Source organism: Thalassophryne amazonica, chromosome 8 (assembly GCF_902500255.1).
Source record: "Thalassophryne amazonica chromosome 8, fThaAma1.1, whole genome shotgun sequence".
Taxonomy (NCBI): domain Eukaryota; kingdom Metazoa; phylum Chordata; class Actinopteri; order Batrachoidiformes; family Batrachoididae; genus Thalassophryne; species Thalassophryne amazonica.
The window spans coordinates 10,226,893-10,243,786 of record NC_047110.1 but is presented as its reverse complement, the minus strand read 5'-3'; the positions used below and the strand labels follow the sequence as shown (position 1 = coordinate 10,243,786).

At 43.9% G+C, this 16,894-nt stretch overlaps 1 pseudogene; it reads left to right on the top strand.

Annotated features, from left to right (window-relative positions):
• Positions 1-16,894, top strand: part of LOC117515419 — a 279,907-nt pseudogene that overhangs the window by 198,781 nt on the left and 64,232 nt on the right.

The window sequence follows — 16,894 nt, the reverse complement described above, 5'->3', positions numbered from 1 at the left end:
TTAGTGCTTAGCTCAGATAAGATAATTATAGTGGGCGATTTTAACATCCACACAGATGCTGAGAATGACAGCCTCAACACTGCATTTAATCTATTATTAGACTCAATTGGCTTTGCTCAAAATGTAAATGAGTCCACCCACCACTTTAATCATATCTTAGATCTTGTTGTGACTTGTGGTATGGAAATTGAAGACTTAACAGTATTCCCTGAAAACTCCCTTCTGTCTGATCATTTCTTAATAACATTTACATTTACTCTGATGGACTGCCCAGCAAGTTTCATTACACTAGAAGTCTTTCAGAAAGCACTGTAACTAGGTTTAAGGATATGATTCCTTCTTTATGTTCTCTAATGCCATATACCAACACAGTGCACAGTAGCTACCTAAACTCTGTAAGTGAGATAGAGTATCTCGTCAATAGTTTTACATCCTCATTGAAGACAACTTTGGATGCTGTAGCTCCTCTAAAAAAGAGAGCTTTAAATCAGAAGTGCCTGACTCCGTGGTATAACTCACAAACTCGTAGCTTAAAGCAGATAACCCGTAAGTTGGAGAGGAAATGGCGTCTCACTAATTTAGAAGATCTTCACTTAGCCTGGAAAAAGAGTCTGTTGCTCTATAAAAAAGCCCTCCGTAAAGCTAGGACATCTTTCTACTCATCACTAATTGAAGAAAATAAGAACAACCCCAGGTTTCTTTTCAGCACTGTAGCCAGGCTGACAAAGAGTCAGAGCTCTATTGAGCTGAGTATTCCATTAACTTTAACTAGTAATGACTTCATGACTTTCTTTGCTAACAAAATTTTAACTATTAGAGAAAAAATTACTCATAACCATCCCAAAGACGTATCGTTATCTTTGGCTGCATCCAGTGATGCCGGTATTTGGTTAGACTCTTTCTCTCCGATTGTTCTGTCTGAGTTATTTTCATTAGTTACTTCATCCAAACCATCAACATGTTTATTAGACCCCATTCCTACCAGGCTGCTCAAGGAAGCCCTACCATTATTTAATGCTTCGATCTTAAATATGATCAATCTATCTTTGTTAGTTGGCTATGTACCACAGGCTTTTAAGGTGGCAGTAATTAAACCATTACTTAAAAAGCCATCACTTGACCCAGCTATCTTAGCTAATTATAGGCCAATCTCCAACCTTCCTTTTCTCTCAAAAATTCTTGAAAGGGTAGTTGTAAAACAGCTAACTGATCATCTGCAGAGGAATGGTCTATTTGAAGAGTTTCAGTCAGGTTTTAGAATTCATCATAGTACAGAAACAGCATTAGTGAAGGTTACAAATGATCTTCTTATGGCCTCGGACAGTGGACTCATCTCTGTGCTTGTTCTGTTAGACCTCAGTGCTGCTTTTGATACTGTTGACCATAAAATTTTATTACAGAGATTAGAGCATGCCATAGGTATTAAAGGCACTGCGCTGCGGTGGTTTGAATCATATTTGTCTAATAGATTACAATTTGTTCATGTAATGGGGAATCTTCTTCACAGACTAAAGTTAATTATGGAGTTCCACAAGGTTCTGTGCTAGGACCAATTTTATTCACTTTATACATGCTTCCCTTAGGCAGTATTATTAGACGGTATTGCTTAAATTTTCATTGTTACGCAGATGATACCCAGCTTTATCTATCCATGAAGCCAGAGGACACACACCAATTAGCTAAACTGCAGGATTGTCTTACAGACACAAAGACATGGATGACCTCTAATGTCCTGCTTTTAAACTCAGATAAAACTGAAGTTATTGTACTTGGCCCCACAAATCTTAGAAACATGGTGTCTAACCAGATCCTTACTCTGGATGGCATTACCCTGACCTCTAGTAATACTGTGAGAAATCTTGGAGTCATTTTTGATCAGGATATGTCATTCAAAGCGCATATTAAACAAATATGTAGGACTGCTTTTTTGCATTTACGCAATATCTCTAAAATCAGAAAGGTCTTGTCTCAGAGTGATGCTGAAAAACTAATTCATGCATTTATTTCCTCTAGGCTGGACTATTGTAATTCATTATTATCAGGTTGTCCTAAAAAGTTCCCTAAAAAGCCTTCAGTTAATTCAAAATGCTGCAGCTAGAGTACTGACGGGGACTAGAAGGAGAGAGCATATCTCACCCATATTGGCCTCTCTTCATTGGCTTCCTGTTAATTCTAGAATAGAACTTAAAATTCTTCTTCTTACTTATAAGGTTTTGAATAATCAGGTCCCATCTTATCTTAGGGACCTCGTAGTACCATATCACCCCAATAGAGCGCTTTGCTCTCAGACTGCAGGCTTACTTGTAGTTCCTAGGGTTTGTAAGAGTAGAATGGGAGGCAGAGCCTTCAGCTTTCAGGCTCCTCTCCTGTGGAACCAGCTCCCAATTCAGATCAGGGAGACAGACACCCTCTCTACTTTTAAGATTAGGCTTAAAACTTTCCTTTTTGCTAAAGCTTATAGTTAGGGCTGGATCAGGTGACCCTGAACCATCCCTTAGTTATGCTGCTATAGACGTAGACTGCTGGGGGGTTCCCATGATGCACTGTTTCTTTCTCTTTTGCTCTGTATGCACCACTCTGCATTTAATCATTAGTGATCGATCTCTGCTCCCCTCCACAGCATGTCTTTTTCCTGGTTCTCTCCCTCAGCCCCAACCAGTCCCAGCAGAAGACTGCCCCTCCCTGAGCCTGGTTCTGCTGGAGGTTTCTTCCTGTTAAAAGGGAGTTTTTCCTTCCCACTGTAGCCAAGTGCTTGCTCACAGGGGGTCGTTTTGACCGTTGGGGTTTTACATAATTATTGTATGGCCTTGCCTTACAACATAAAGCGCCTTGGGGCAACTGTTTGTTGTGATTTGGCGCTATATAAAAAAAAAAATTGAAAAAAAAATTGAACTGTTTACATCCCATCAGCGGCAGACGTGTTGTGGGCCTGTGACGTCATGACCTCCACGACGGTGAGGCTGTAGATGCTGCACCCCACTGCTTTCATTGCCATCTCTGAGGATTTTAACTATGTTACTCTTTCAACATCCCTTCCCACCTTCAAGCAGTTTGTTGATTGTAAAACAAGAGACAATGGAATAGAGACTTTACTGTCATTGTAGATATATACATACAATGAAACTTGTCCTTTGTATTTAACCCATCCTATTACAGTCAGGCACAATCCAACCACTAGGAGCAGTGAGCAGCCACAGTCTGTCACTCGGGGACCAAGTCCAGATGTACAGACTCTTCCTTGGTCAGGGGCAGAGAAAGGAGCAGACCCTAAATTGTCTGTTGTGTTGTGTGGGCCGCCAGAAGAGGAGGTACTGCTGGCCCACCACCACAAGAGGGCGCCCTGCCTGGAGTGCGGGCTCCAGGCACCAGAGGGCGCTGCCGCCTTACGGGAGCAGCCAGGGTGACACCTGTCACCCATCAATGGACACAGCTGTTTCCACTCAGCACGGAGGTATATCAGCAGGACGGCGTCTCCACCTCAGTGCCGAGATATCGCCTTAAGATAGAGGTAACAATTCTCTGCTATACCATATTGCCTTTTCTGAGCATTGCAGGACAGCTGTCTACTCAAAGATAAGTACTCACCTTCCTGCAGTTTTGTGACGTGAGGTGGAGACAGCTTCTCCCCTCTCTGTGTTCCCACTCCTGTGTGTTTGTTCTCTTGCCAGCAGTACCGGATCCGACGAGCGGAGGCAGTGGCCACCTGGGAATTCGGGACTTGGCGGTTCCAGTATTTCCAGGGTTCGGTGGCAGAGGAAATCTGGGTGGTTCCGGTTCGACTTGGACGGACGTCTCCTACCTTCGAGCCTGCCCACACGACACCAGTGGAATTCGGTTCAACCCCAAATTGTCAATTGTTGTATTGGTTGTGCACGTTCCACAACAGTAAAACCTTGTTATTTACCTTCTCCATTGTCCGTTCATTTGCGCCCCCTGTTGTGGGTCCGTGTTCCTACACTTTCACAACATGTTGTCTTCCAATAAGACAATAGACCCGCTGTATGCTAATGTCAGGAAAGCATACAGTGCCGCACCCCCCCCCGCCCCCCCGGCCTATTTAGAGCCAATTTACATCCCTGCAGTTCGGTTCTGTTGCCTCCTGTGACCATCTCCATACCACTCTGATGATCACAGGAGGCAGAAGACAGTCTTCGTTGATGTTTTGAGGTGACCGACTATGGTGTGCTCTGTGATGCGCGGGGGTGGGGGGGCATTGAAAGCATTATGGACTGCATAATGGATTATATCATCTTCTGTACTGACAGCATCATCCCAACCAAGACTGTGTACCATTACCCCAATAACAAACTGTGGGTGACCAGGGACCTCAAGGCGACACTGAACGGGAAGAAGCTGCATTCAGGAGGGGAGATAGGGAGGAGTTGAAGAGGGTACAGCTTGAATTGAGGAAGAAGATTGCAGAGGGGAGGGACAATTACAGGAGGAAGCTGGAGAGCAAGCTCCAGCAGAACAAAATGACAGAGGAATGGAGTGGGATGAGAACCATCACTGGTCATGGCAAGAAGGCAGACCAGATGATGAAAGGAGACCTATGTGGGACCAGTGAGCTAAACCTTTTACTACATCAACTCTGGCCACCCTTCCCCCAGCTCCTCTCATTGCTTCCCCTCTCCTGTGCACTCACCTCACCTCACACCCCAATTAGTACCAACCCTCTCCTTCCACCACTACTCTCTCAATCTCCTCAACACCTCCCATATCCATCACTGCTATGGATGTGAGAAGAGAATTTAGTCGTCTGTGTCCAGGGAAGGCTGCAGGTCCTGATGGCCTTAACCCCAGAGTGCTGAAGGAATGCCCTATCCAGCTCTGTGGGATTTTGCAGCACATCTTCTACTTGAGCCTGAGCCAGATGGTTGTTCCTGAGTGATGGGAAACCTCATATCTGGTCCCTGTGCCTAAGAAGAACAACCTCAACACACTTAATGATGACAGACCTATGGCCAAAACATCACATTATGAAGTCACTTGAGAGGCTCATCCTGAGGCACCTCCACAGTCGTTGAATCATCGCAAGACTGCTTGCATTTCGCATACCAACCCAACAGGGCAGTGGAAGATGCCACCATCTTCATGCTGTGCAGAGCTTACTCTCACCTGGAGGAGGCAGGCGGCACTGTGAGAGTCATGTTCTTTGACTTCTCAAGTGCATTTGACACCATCCGTCCTGACTTACTCAATGATAAGCTACGTGACATGAAGGTGGAAGCTCCACTGGTGACCTGGATTACCAACTACCTCAGGCCACCCACAGCATGCGAGGCTTTGGAACATTACATCTGACACCATCAAGCGCAGCACGGGGGCACCACAGGGGACAGTCCTGTCTCCCTTCCTGTTCACAATTTACACCTCAGACTTCAGATTATGGTCACAGTCCTGCCATCTGCAGATGTTTTTGGACAACTCTGCCATTGTGGGCTGCTTCAGCAGTGACCAGGAGGCTGAGTACAGGAGTGTGGTGGACAGGTTTGTGAAGTGTTGTGGACTCAACCACCTGTAGCTCCATGTATCTATGATGAAGGAGCTGGTGGTGGACTTAAGAAGACCTGTTTGAACCCAGTTAACATCAAAGGAACTGAGGTGGACATTGTGGACTACTACACATACCTGTGTGTGTACATAGACAACAAACTGGACTGGACTGTAAACTTCATTGCTGTGTACAAGGTGGGCAAATAAAATGTTAACACTTTTTGATCGTACACCATCCATCCATCCATCCATTTTCTATTTTATTTACAGACTTGTAACAGAAGCATCAAATTAACATTTGATACCAAAGGTTTCCCAATTTGTCTCTTGTTTTCTGCACAGTTCAATAATTGATGACATGTTCAATCCGTGCTCCTTTTCTTTGGATTACAGCTGCAACACGCACATTGAAGTTTGTGATGACACTGCCACACTTCTCTAGAGGGATTCTCCAAATTTCTTTTTCATCCCTCTTGGCCCTCCCTTATTGGCCCACCCTGTATAAGAAAGGTCAGACCTGACTGTACTTCCACAGGAGGCTCAGATCTTTCAAAGTCTGCAGAAATATGTTGCAGATAGTTTATCTCTCAGTGGTCTCCAGTATCATCTTCTGCACTGTAGTGTGCTGGGGCAGCAGGCTGAAGGCAGCTGTCGTGAACAGACTCAACAAGCTCATCAGGAGAGCTGGCTTTGTCCTGGAAGTTGAGCTGGAGTCTGGTGGAGGTGTCAGAGAGGATGTTGAGAAAATTGCTCAGCATGTTGGACAACACCTTCCACCCCCTGCATGCCACACTGACGGCCTGAGAGAGTACCTTCAGCCATAGACCGAGACCACTGAGGTGCACCGCAGAAGGCCACAGGAGGTCTTAACTACCTGTGGCAATCGGACTGTATAATTCCTCCCACTTCTGCAGAATGAATACATATTCTAATCCAATTACATATTTTCCACAAATCTGATTGGTTTAATTGTGTGAGATTTCAGACCATAAAATTTGTGTAAACGGGGGCAAAATATTAAAACCATTTCACATTTAATATATTAGTCCGTGCCCTGTGGATTGCACCCTCTGTGGACCATGTGTGCTGCTATGCAGATGTAAGTAATTGCACTGTCACCTGAGAGCGACAGAAACTAGTGCAACGAGGATGATGCTGAACTGCGTGGATTTAATGGATTTAACTGGATTGATTGATAGATTTACCGTGGATTTAACTCAAAGCAGCTGATGAGATGGAGAAATCTGTGGGTCTGCTCACAGAATTTCCAGTTTGGCATGAAGACGCGCTGTTGCAACGGTAAGCTTTGATGAGCCGACCACAACGATTCACTGACTGAATTACTTACAGAAAAATAAACCGTGCAAATGTTGGAATTGGATTAGAATGGGAATAACTGCCTTGTGTCTGATGATTTGCGGACGTTAATGCTGCATTACAGTTTTACCGGTGACGCATATGTCAATTTGCGACCGTAAATTTTCTTTATTTCTTTCTCATTCATGTTATCTCTGCCTCTGTGCTGTTTCATAGAGGCAGAGATAATGTGAATGACCACACACATATGTGCAGTAAGACGAGTTGACAAGTGCACACCAACACACATGCAGACAACAGAACAGGTGCACAGCACTTCAGCCACACACAGCCCAACAGGGAACATGCAACACACATACACACACACAGGACTCGGTGTAAGTGCACTCACATATACTCCAGACAAAGGCAAGACCGCACACTACGACTGGGCATTCACAGAACTGCACAAGGAGCGTGACAACAGGCAAACACATACAACCCCAATTCCACTGAAGTAGCGACATTGTGTGAAATGTAAATAAAAACAGAATACAATGATTTGCAAATCCTCTTTAACCTATATTCAATTGAATACACCACAAAGACAAGATATTTAATGTTCAAACTGATACTTTTTTGTTTTTGTGTAAATAATTGCTCATTTTGAAATGGATCCCTGCAACACATTTCAAAAAGCTGGGACAGTCAATCAATCAATCAATCAATTTTTTTTATATAGCGCCAAATCACAACAAACAGTTGCCCCAAGGCGCTTTATATTGTAAGGCAAGGCCATACAATAATTATGTAAAACCCCAACGGTCAAAACGACCCCCTGTGAGCAAGCACTTGGCTACAGTGGGAAGGAAAAACTCCCTTTTAACAGGAAGAAACCTCCAGCAGAACCAGGCTCAGGGAGGGGCAGTCTTCTGCTGGGACTGGTTGGGGCTGAGGGAGAGAACCAGGAAAAAGACATGCTGTGGAGGGGAGCAGAGATCGATCACTAATAACTAAATGCAGAGTGGTGCATACAGAGCAAAAAGAGAAAGAAACAGTGCATCATGGGAACCCCCCAGCAGTCTACGTCTATAGCAGCATAACTAAGGGATGGTTCAGGGTCACCCGATCCAGCCCTAACTATAAGCTTTAGCAAAAAGGAAAGTTTTAAGCCTAATCTTAAAAGTAGAGAGGGTGTCTGTCTCCCTGATCTGAATTAGGAGCTGGTTCCACAGGAGAGGAGCCTGAAAGCTGAAGGCTCTGCCTCCCATTCTACTCTTACAAACCCTAGGAACTACAAGTAAGCCTGCAGTCTGAGAGCGAAGCGCTCAATTGGAGTGATATGGTACTACGAGGTCCCTAAGATAAGATGGGACCTGATTATTCAAAACCTTATAAGTAAGAAGAAGAATTTTAAATTCTATTCTAGAATTAACAGGAAGCCAATGAAGAGAGGCCAATATGGGTGAGATATGCTCTCTCCTTCTAGTCCCCGTCAGTACTCTAGCTGCAGCATTTTGAATTAACTGAAGGCTTTTTAGGGAACTTTTAGGACAACCTGATAATAATGAATTACAATAGTCCAGCCTAGAGGAAATAAATGCATGAATTAGTTTTTCAGCATCACTCTGAGACAAGACCTTTCTGATTTTAGAGATATTGTGTAAATGCAAAAAAGCAGTCCTACATATTTGTTTAATATGCGCTTTGAATGACATATCCTGATCAAAAATGACTCCAAGATTTCTCACAGTATTACTAGAGGCCAGGGCAATGCCATCCAGAGTAAGGATCTGGTTAGACACCATGTTTCTAAGATTTGTGGGGCCAAGTACAATAACTTCAGTTTTATCTGAGTTTAAAAGCAGGAAATTAGAGGTCATCCATGTCTTTATGTCTGTAAGACAATCCTGCAGTTTAGCTAAAGACAATCCTGCAGTTTAGCTAAACTTGCACTTGTAGATGTAGCGACGGTGACAACAAAAGACTGGGAAAGTTGATGAATGCTCAAAGAACACCTGTTTGGAACATTCCACAGGTGAACAGGTTAATTGGAAACAGGTGAGTATCATGATTAGGTATAAAAGCAGCATCCCCAAACGGCTCAGCCATTCACAAGCAGAGATGGGGTGAGGATCACCACTTGGTGAACTGCATGAAAAAATAGTCCAACAGTTTAAGAACAATGTTTCTCAACATTCAGTTGCAAGGAATTTATGGATTCCATCATCTACAGTCGATAATATAATCAGAAGATTCTGAGAATCTGGATAACTTTCTACATGTAAGCAGCAAGGCCGGAAACCAACACTGAATGCCTGTGACCTTCAATCCCTAAGGAGGCACTGCATTAAAAACCAACATTACTGTGTAAAGGTTCTTACCGTGTGGGCTCAGGAACACTTCAGTAAACTATTGTCAGTTAACACAGTTCGTCGCTACATCTACAAGTGCAAGTTAAAACTTTACCATACAAAGTGAAATCAATCAATCAATCAATTTTATTTATATAGCGCCAAATCACAACAAACAGTTGCCCCAAGGCGCTTTATTGTAAGGCAAGGCCATACAATAATTACGTAAAAACCCAACGGTCAAAACGACCCCCTGTGAGCAAGCACTTGGCGACAGTGGGAAGGAAAAACTCCCTTTTAACAGGAAGAAACCTCCAGCAGAACCAGGCTCAGGGAGGGGCAGTCTTCTGCTGGGACTGGTTGGGGCTGAGGGAGAGAACCAGGAAAAGACATGCTGTGGAGGGGAGCAGAGATCAATCACTAATGATTAAATGCAGAGTGGTGCATACAGAGCAAAAAGAGAAAGAAACACTCAGTGCATCATGGGAACCCCCCAGCAGTCTAAGTCTATAGCAGCATAACTAAGGGATGGTTCAGGGTCACCTGATCCAGCCCTAACTATAAGCTTTAGCAAAAGGAAAGTTTTAAGCCTAATCTTAAAAGTAGAGAGGGTGTCTGTCTCCCTGATCTGAATTGGGAGCTGGTTCCACAGGAGAGGAGCCTGAAAGCTGAAGGCTCTGCCTCCCATTCTACTCTTACAAACCCTAGGAACTACAAGTAAGCCTGCAGTCTGAGAGCAAAGCACTCTGTTGGGGTGATATGGTACTATGAGGTCCTTAAGATAAGATGGGACCTGATTATTCAAAACCTTATAAGTAAGAAGAAGAATTTTAAATTCTATTCTAGAATTAACAGGAAGCCAATGAAGAGAGGCCAATATGGGTGAGATATGCTCTCTCCTTCTAGTCTCCGTTAGTACTCTAGCTGCAGCATTTTGAATTAACTGAAGGCTTTTCAGGGAACTTTTAGGACAACCTGATAATAATGAATTACAATAGTCCAACCTAGAGGAAATAAATGCATGAATTAGTTTTTCAGCATCACTCTGAGACAAGACCTTTCTAATTTTAGAGATATTGCGTAAATGCAAAAAAGCAGTCCTACATATTTGTTTAATATGCGCATTGAATGACATATCCTGATCAAAAATGACTCCAAGATTTCTCACAGTATTACTAGAGGTCAGGGTAATGCCATCCAGAGTAAGGATCTGGTTAGACACCATGTTTCTAAGATTTGTGGGGCCAAGTACAATAACTTCAGTTTTATCTGAGTTTAAAAGCAGGAAATTAGAGGTCATCCATGTCTTTATGTCTGTAAGACAATCCTGCAGTTTAGCTAATTGGTGTGTGTCCTCTGGCTTCATGGATAGATAAAGCTGGGTATCATCTGCGTAATAATGAAAATTTAAGCAATGCCGTCTATAATACTGCCTAAGGGAAGCATGTATAAAGTGAATAAATTGGTCCTAGCACAGACCTTGTGGAACTTCATAATTAACCTTAGTCTGTGAAGAAGATTCCCCATTTACATGAACAAATTGTAATCTATTAGATAAATATGATTCAAACCACCGCAGAGCAGTGCCTTTGGCGTGCCTATGGCATGCTCTAATCTCTGTAATAAACTTTTATGGTCAACAGTATCAAAAGCAGCACTGAGGTCTAACAGAACAAGCACAGAGATGAGTCCACTGTCTGAGGCCATAAGAAGATCATTTGTAACCTTCACTAATGCTGTTTCTGTACTATGATGAATTCTAAAACCTGACTGAAACTCTTCAAATAGACCATTCCTCTGCAGCTGATCAGTTAGCTGTTTTACAACTACCCTTTCAAGAATTTTTGAGAGAAAAGGAAGGTTGGAGATTGGCCTATAATTAGCTAAGATAGCTGGGTCAAGTGATGGCTTTTTAAGTAATGGTTTAATTACTGCCACCTTAAAAGCCTGTGGTACATAGCCAACTAATAAAGATAGATTGATCATATTTAAGATCGAAGCATTAAATAATAGTAGGGCTTCCTTGAGCAGCCTGGTAGGAATGGGGTCTAATAGACATGTTGATGGTTTGGATGAAGTAAACTAATGAAAATAACTCAGACAGAACAATCGGAGAGAAAGAGTCTAACCAAATACCGGCATCACTGAAAGCAGCCAAAGATAACGATACGTCTTTGGGATGGTTATGAGTAATTTTTTCTCTAATAGTTAAAATTTTATTAGCAAAGAAAGTCATGAAGTCATTACTAGTTAAAGTTAAAGGAATACTCGGCCAATAGAGCTCTGACTCTTTGTCAGCCTGGCTACAGTGCTGAAAAGAAACCTGGGGTTGTTCTTATTTTCTTCAATTAGTGATGAGTAGTAAGATGTCCTAGCTTTATGGAGGGCTTTTTTATAGAGCAACAGACTCTTTTTCCAGGCTAAGTGAAGATCTTCTAAATTAGTGAGACGCCATTTCCTCTCCAACTTACGGGTTATCCGCTTTAAGCTGCGAGTTTGTGAGTTATACCACGGAGTCAGGCACTTCTGATTTAAAGCTCTCTTTTTCAGAGGAGCTACAGCATCCAAAGTTCTCTTCAATGAGGATGTAAAACTATTGACGAGATACTCTATCTCACTTACAGAGTTTAGGTAGCTACTCTGCACTGTGTTGGTATACAACATCCAGAAATGCCACCGCCTTCTCTGGGCCCGAGTTCATTTGAAATGGACAGACACAAAGTGGAAAAGTGTGCTGTGGTCTGATGAGTCCACATTTCAAATTTTTTTTGGAAATCATGGATGTTGTGTCCTCCAGACAAAAGAGGAAAAAGACAATCCAGATTGTTACCAGCGCAAAGTTCAAAAGCCAGCATCTGTGATGGTATGCGGGTGTGTTAGTGCCCATAGCATGGGCAACTTACACATCTGTGATGGCACCATCATTGCTGAAAGGTACCTTCAGGTTTTGGAAAAAACATGCTGCCATTTTAGCAGCATCTTTTTCAGGGATGTCCCTGCTTATTTCAACAAGACAATACCAAGCCACATTCTGCACGTGTTACAACAGCATGGCTTCGCAGTAAAGAGTGCAGTTACTAGTCTGGCCTGCCTGCAGTCCAGACCTGTCGTCCATTGAAAATGTGTGGCGCATTATGAAGCGCAAAATACGACAGTGGAGACTCTGTACTGTTGACCAACTGAAGTTGTACATCAAGCAAAAATGGGAAAGAATTCCACCAAGCTTCAACAATTAGAGTCCTCGGTTCCCAAATGCTTATTGAGTGTTGTTAGAAGGAAAGGTGATGTAACACAGTGGTAAACACACCACTGTCCCATCTTTTTTGAAATGTGTTGCAGGCATCCATTTCAAAATGAGCAAATATTTGTACAAAACAATAAAGTTTATAAGTTTTAACATTAAATATCTTGTCTTTGTGGTGTATTCAATTGAATATAGTTTGAAGAGGATCTGCAAATCATTGTATTCTGTTTAAATTTACATTTTACACAACGTCCCAACTTCATTGGAATTGGGGTTGTACTTACACCATTAACAAGAGGGACACACCCCCACAAGACAAGACTGAGTCACAGACAGATTTGGACCTGCAGCAGGGCACACTCACACACGCAGACACGCACTCAAACATCTTACACACCTTCACATACATACACAGACTACAGGAGTACAGGACAGGTATGACACTGCAACTAAAGCCCCACAAACAGATGACATCACAACATTATTAAAAATAAAAAAACTATGAAATCACATGTACATAAGTGTTATGATTTAGAGCAAAGTCAAAAAGAACCCCAGTATGCAGGCAGCGAGGACACAGAGGTGTGTTGCAAAACAGTATGGTGCTTTAATGGTCTAGGTGTACATAACAATCCAAACAAACAAGGCTGCAGGAATGTGAGTACAAAAGAGTCCAAAACCAAATCTGAGTAGAGATCTAATGGGAAATGCAAAGGAGAAGACAAAACTAATGATGGCTGAAGACACAGTTTGATATCATGAACACGGGGCCCTTACAAAAATAACGAGCACAGATGAGACCAACAAGAACGCATAATATCAAATGGCCGGCAAAGTAAGAAGCAAACAGGTGTGATTTAAAATCAAACAGTACTAATGAACTAAGGTGTAAGTAATTCATGAGGACAGAAAGAACAAAGACACGTGAGGAACTAAAGCAACACAAGGTGACACATCAATAAGTATAAGTATGTTGAAATAAAACCTGAGACATAAAAACAAAATACAAATTACAACAAGACAACCATGAAACTAAAGTGTGATTGTGTGTAAAGTGTGAACAAAGGGCAAACTGACATGAAGGTCTCAAAATAACCCAGAAGGCAGTCAGAACATAAACAACAACAAGAACCAAACCATAATGAAAAACTAAATCAATTTACACACACTGTAACACATATGGAACTGAAACAGGTAAGAAGCACAACCGAGGAAAATCCGACATGAACACAAGCATAAAATAAACATGGAACCCAAAAGTGAACAGAGTGGGACATGAAAAACCAAAGAACACATGACAACTGAGGAGCACAAAGACCAGGACAGTGGATGGATGACAAGGACTAAGACTAGCAGACTACAGACACAGACAGGGCCAAACCACAAGGATGAAAAACACAAATGACCAACCCAGGCAGGGGAGTGAACACAACGGATTACAAAAACACACACAGGCCACAGGCCCCCATACATTATAGGAACCCACACGGATGACCGACAGCGGAGGATACACACACACTGAAAACCAAACACACACACTGAAAACCAAAGGTGGCACAGACAACAGACAATGACACATAAACTGTGTACAGAAAAAAACAGGACTGAATACAAACCTGACAGGTCTGAAGGGCGGAATAGGCTGGACACAAATGCAGGACTCTGACAACAAGCTCTGTAAGACGCAGCAGTTTACTGAAACAGTAAACGAGGTTCGGTACACGGAAAGGCAGTCCAACAAGAGTGATACAAACAGAAACATCAGGCAGTAGGCGTGGTCGAGGATACAGGCAGGTAGTCGTAACACACGTGAAGCAGGCAGGACAAGAATACAATACAGAGCTGGAGAGTAGGCACAAGGCGCAACAATCTGGCGAAGAAATGAGGCAAACAAAGGAGCTTATGTACACCCAGGTGATGAGGTACAGATTGGGAGCAGGTGTGTGTGGAATGCCCCAGAAAGAAGGAGTGGCCAGGGAGAAGGACACACCCACAACCAGAAAACACAGATAGACAACAGAGAAAGCGACAGACAGATCCAGACAGGAAAAACCCCCCAGCAAGAGACAAAACAATATAAGCAAACCAAAACCAGCAAACAGGACCCAAAGCCTGACAGCACCCCCCCCCCCCTCAAGGGCCAACCCCAGACGGCCCAGGAGCCGCAGGATGAGCCACATGAAAGGCACAAATAAGACCGGGGTCCAACACAAACGGGAGGGACCCCAGGACCGCTCCTCGGGACCGTAACCCTCCCAGTCCACCAAATACTGGAGACCGCGACCCCAGCGGCGCGAAGCAAGCAACCGGCGAACCGTAAAAACCGGACCCCTGTCCACCCACCGGGCGGAAGGAGGGGGAGCGGCCGGAGGGCACAGCGGACTGGACCGATAAGGCTTAACCTGGCTAACATGAAACGTGGGGTGGATGCGCATGGAAGCAGGTAACCGAAGATGAACCGAAACAGCCCGCTCCCAGGTCCGTTGGCACCGAACGATCAAACTGAGGGCAGACGGAACCGGAGATCAGCGGGGGTAAACAAAGAAGGTTGATGACCGAAAACCACGTGAAAAGGCGAATACCCAGAAGAATCTGACGGTAAACTGTTATGTGCTAATTCAATCCATGACAATTGTAAGGACCAGGTGGATGGATGTTGTGAGCACAAAATACGCAAACCTTTCTCCAATTCCTGATTACACCGTTCTGACTGACCGTTTGCCTGCGGATGGTACCCGGAAGTGAGACTGGAGGTGGCCCCTAGGAGACGGCAGAATTCCCTCCAAAATCCCGAGATGAACTGTGGACCTCGGTCGGAGACTATGTCCTGTGGAAACCCATGGAGACGAAAAACATGTTGGAGCATTAGTTCTGCTAACTCCTTGGCAGAAGGCAATTTCGGCAAAGGCACAAAATGACATATTTTGGAAAACCTATCAACAACAGTGAGAATTACTGTGTGTCCCCTTGAAGGGGGTAGTCCAGTAACAAAGTCCAGGGAGATATGAGTCCAGGGCTGTCTAGGAATTGACAGAGGCAGTAATGACCCAGAAGGAGGACGAGTGGAGGACTTGTGCATGGCACAAGCCTGACAGGCATTAACAAATTCAGTAACATCCCTACTCATACAAGGCCACCAGAACCGCTGTTGGAGAATAAACATAGTCTTTTTAATACCTGGATAGCAGGAAAAGCGACTGCTATGGCCCCACTCGATAACTGCCCCTCTAAGAGGAACCGGAACAAACAATCGATCGGCAGGACATTCGGTAGGTATGGTTTCATTCTCAAGTGAGGCCTTTATGCGTGATTCAATGTCCCAAGTGATCGCAGAAACAAAGCATGTGGATGGCAAAATATTACCGGGATCTGTTGGAGCATTGGAGTCATCAAACTGCCTGGACAAGGCGTCTGGTTTACCATTCTTTGACCCGGGCCGGTAAGTGATCACAAAGTTGAATCGGCTGAAAAATATTGCCCAGCGAGCCTGGCGAGCGTTTAGTCGCTTTGCGGAACGTAAATAAGCCAAATTCTTATGATCAGTGTAGACTAAGAATGGTATCTGTGCCCCCTCAAGCCAGTGTCGCCACTCCTCCAAGGCCACCTTGACCGCAAGCAGCTCCCGATCGCCGATGCAATAATTACATTCTGCGGCAGACAACTTACGGGAAAGAAAGGCACACGGATGTAATCGTTTGTCTGTGGGACACATCTGAGACAGAATTGCTCCCAGGCCTACATCGGATGCATCAACCTCAACAACGAACTGCCGTGCGGGGTCAGGAAGGAGTAGCACTGGGGCGGTAGCGAACCGTTGCTTTAGGATCTTAAAGGCCTCGTCACATTCCGGTGTCCACTTGAACACACGTAGCGATGACGTTACATTATGAAGTGGCACAGTGACCGAACTGAAATTTCGGATGAACTTGCGATAGAAATTTGCAAATCCCAAAAACCTCTGAACTTCTTTACGGCAACTGGGCACCGCCCAATCATGTACTGCAGCCACCTTTTCAGGATCCATCTGAATCTTGCCCTCCGAAATAACAAAACCCAGAAAGGATACAGTAGGCTTATGGAATTGCATTTCTCTGCTTTGACATACAATCCGTTCCTTAAAAGGGTTTGTAACACGGTCCGTACATGCCGGGTGTGCGTTTCTAGGTCAGAGGAGAAAATCAGTATATCATCCAGATATACGAACACGAACTTATTCAAGAACTCCCGTAGTACATCGTTAACTAGGTTCTGGAAGACAGCCGGCGCGTTAGTAAGCCCAAATGGGATCACTAAATACTCGTAGTGACCGGAGGGGGTGTTAAACACCGTCTTCCATTCGTCCCCCTCTCTAATCCTGACCAAATGATAAGCATTACGGAGATCTAATTTGGTGAATACGTTAGCCCCCTCCAGTGATTCAAAAGCGGACGACATCAAAGGTAAGGGATAATGGTTCTTCACAGTTATGTCGTTTAACCCTCGATAATCTATGCAAGGCCGAAGC